The sequence below is a fragment of the Salvia splendens genome, chromosome 7 (genome assembly GCF_004379255.2).
Source record: "Salvia splendens isolate huo1 chromosome 7, SspV2, whole genome shotgun sequence".
Classification (NCBI taxonomy): domain Eukaryota; kingdom Viridiplantae; phylum Streptophyta; class Magnoliopsida; order Lamiales; family Lamiaceae; genus Salvia; species Salvia splendens.
The window spans coordinates 12,908,854-12,912,240 of NC_056038.1; the positions used below are offsets into that span (position 1 = coordinate 12,908,854).

At 34.8% G+C, this 3,387-nt stretch overlaps 1 long non-coding RNA gene across 1 annotated transcript; it reads right to left on the minus strand.

Moving 5' to 3' along the window:
- LOC121741153 lies at positions 1 to 558 on the minus strand. The gene is made up of 2 exons (XR_006037792.1): positions 348 to 558; positions 1 to 250 (listed from the first exon to the last, which is right to left on the minus strand). It is a non-coding gene; the product is annotated as an uncharacterized LOC121741153 (long non-coding RNA).
- Positions 559 to 3,387: the final 2,829 nt, after the last annotated feature.

The following is a 3,387-nucleotide window of genomic DNA, read 5'->3' on the forward strand; positions in this document are numbered from 1 at the left end:
GAAAATAAATTCACCTCTAGCATCGACTGGTTTATCATCGCAAAGATGCAGATTTACAGCTTGTTTAACGAATACGTTCCTATAGCAATTAGGACTAATCTCAAAAAGGGTTCAACAAATAGGACTTTCCTTCTACCTTCTTCCTATAGCAATTAGCAATTATGACTAATCTCAAAAAGCTGCAATCTTCCTTCCAAACTGCAACTCTCCCCAATTTCATATCAACAAATAGGACTTTCCTTCTTCCTTTCTGCTTGCGATCGAGAAATACTAATTGTTAGCTAGAGAGAGAAAGAAATAGAGAGAAGAGAAGTAATTAATTGCCAGCTTAAGCATCTGATCTTCACCATGTCTGTGGCGGCGGCGGGAGCGGAGGGATGGACGGCGACGATGACAAGAAGAGGAAGCGAGCTCTGCCCATAGATGCTCCAGATCCATTAAGTGAGAGCAGCGATGATACTGATGATGAATCTGCTCCAATTAACAGCGTTTGAGCTCGGCGGCGGAGGCTGGGAAGAGGGGGAAGAGAGGGGAGAGGAAAAGGAGTGTGAATAGAAGTCCCATTTTTGAAATTAGAGTTGGAAATTTGAAGGAGACGGTTGGAGTTGAATTTAATTTCCAAAAGTGCCCTTATTAATTACTTTTTATTTAAAACATGTGAAAATAGCTAAGCCATATGATTGATTTGGAGTATTAAGATGTGTGGCTGAGATTTGTTCTCTAGTTATACACTTAAGATTAGTTATATCTTGATCACTCCCCTATATATATATATATATATATATAGGGTTGTATTATATACCAAACTAGTTTAAAACACTAAACGCCAAACACATCATTATATAATAACGCGGAGTTCATTACAACTTTATTTGTAGTTCATTATAGGGAATTCTGAGATTTAAAACAATAACATCATCATGCATAGTTTAGAAATCTGAAGTTCATTATAAGTTTATTATTAGTTCATTATAATGAACTCCAGGTTATCATATAATGATGTTGTTCGGCGTTTAGTGTTTACAACTAGTTTACAAACTAGTTGTAATGAACTCCGCATTATTATATAATAATGTGTTTGGCGTTAGTGTTTAAAACTAGTTTGGTATATAATACAACCCTATATATATATAGGGTTTTGATCCATGCAAAATCATTCTTAATACAAAAATGCAGAACCAAGCATACAAAAGTCATTTTTAGGTCATTGTAAGCTTATATTTACGTCATTATAGTAAGGATGACATGAAATGATCTTAACATGACCTCAAATCCAAAGTTTATAATATGACCTAAAACTGCTTTACAATGACCCTCCGTGTTTTTGTTTAATTATTGACCATTGGATTGTCAAATCTCATGGTCAGGATTTGGTCTGGATTTGTATTGAAATCAAGTTTTGTATTGATCATTTTCCTATATATATATATATATATATATATATCTATATAGGGTTGTATTATATACCAAACTAGTTTTAAACACTAAACGCCAAACACATTATTATATAATAATGCAGAGTTCATTACAACTTTATTTGTAGTTCATTATAGGGAATTCTGAGATTTAAAAACAATGACATCATTATGCATAATTTAGAAATATGAAGTTCATTATATGTTTGTTATTAGTTCATTATAATGAACTCCATGTTATCATATAATGATGTTGTTCGGCGTTTAAGGTTTAAGAGTGGTTCGGTATTGATCACAATCCTATATATATATATATATCTATATATATATATATATATATATATATATATATATATATATATATTTGAAAACATACTCCCTCCGTTCCACAAAATTTGTCTTATTTTACCATATTCGTTCGTCCCACAAAGTTTGCTCCAATTGGAATCTTTCCAAAAATAGACATTAAATTCACCCCTCAATTTTCTCAAAATAGGCCCTTATGCCACTACACACCTCTATTTAATACAAAGTTAAACAATTTATTAAATCACGCGTCGGGTCCAACTGAGACAAACTTTGTAGGACGGAGGGAGTGTCTTTTTTGTTGCTTTGTTATGGATTCATAATTAAAAATAATCATGTTCTGAATTTATCGGGAAGCGGTGTCCGCACCATCCTATCCCATAGATTCGTCATTACATATAGTGCCCACAACAAGTATGCAACTTCTTCTGTGAATTCGCTCCGTCCCATCAAAATAAGTGCATTCTATTTTTGGAAAATTATATCAATTTAATAATGTAGGTACCACTATCCACTAATACCATAACTACTATTCTCCTTCTCTCTCTTACTTTACCATATCATTCTCCACCTCTCTTTTACTAGACCAATTTTATCTTAATTCTCGTGTCATATCCATTGCCTATATTTTTATGGGACGGGTGGAGTATATTAATTATCAACCTGAAAAACAAGCGGAACGACTAACCAACAAGTGGTGCAGTAAACATAGTCTGCTAGGCGCCTAATGCTATGAAAAATTCCTCCAATCTTATGTACCTACGGGAAATAACACATCAACATTTACCTTAATGTTAAAAAGGCAAAATTACAATCAGACGCCACTTTTTAGAATTTGTATTATAAATTGTTCCTCATTCCCAGTCAATTTTTATTATTTTTGGGAGATTAAAAAATGTTTTTTTCGGTTGCTTGAAGCAATTAGATCAGCAATATAAGCTTTGTTTTAGGCAATTTAGATATTGATAGTTAAGAGAAAAAAGAATAGTTGGCATGCATTGAATATATCAATTCCTATTCCAACTACACAATTTAAGACTTCACAAAGTACTTCTTCTCTTCCGGAAGCACCGACTATGACTGAAGCAAAGGACGATCACCAGCAGAAAACACAACACCCTCACACTCAACTTGCTCCAACACCTATTAGAAACATGTGGAAAATGTGGGAGACCTTTGATGTGGCCAAGACCTATGGCCTTTCATCTTATGTAACCCCCAAGTGCATAATGAGGTACCTTAATGCCGAGACCTCTCATGTGGTCACTCCTATCATATAAATAGGTGTGAGTTTGAGAGAGGAAGGACACACCAAGAAATCATCATCTTTTCTCTCATGGTCTCTACATCATAGTGTGCATCTTATGAGCATTGTCTAGCTCGGTTCTCGGAACTCCATCAAGTTCGCCGGTGCCTAGTGGGTTTGAGGTGCTTCTACACGCTAGGAGGAAGTCGTTTTATCTTTGGGGGCAATACGTCATTCCGTGAGCACTAGCCGGGGCGTAATTTGTCTTGCGGAAAGAGAGTTTTCCTCGACTCGACTTATAAATTTGGTTTGCTTTATTTCCGTTGTAATTTTCATTCCTCTTTTTGTTGCAAGTTTCCTTTCAATTGTAATAGTTAGAGTACCGCCTGTACACGGCTTGAGAATTTCTTTCCTTTATTT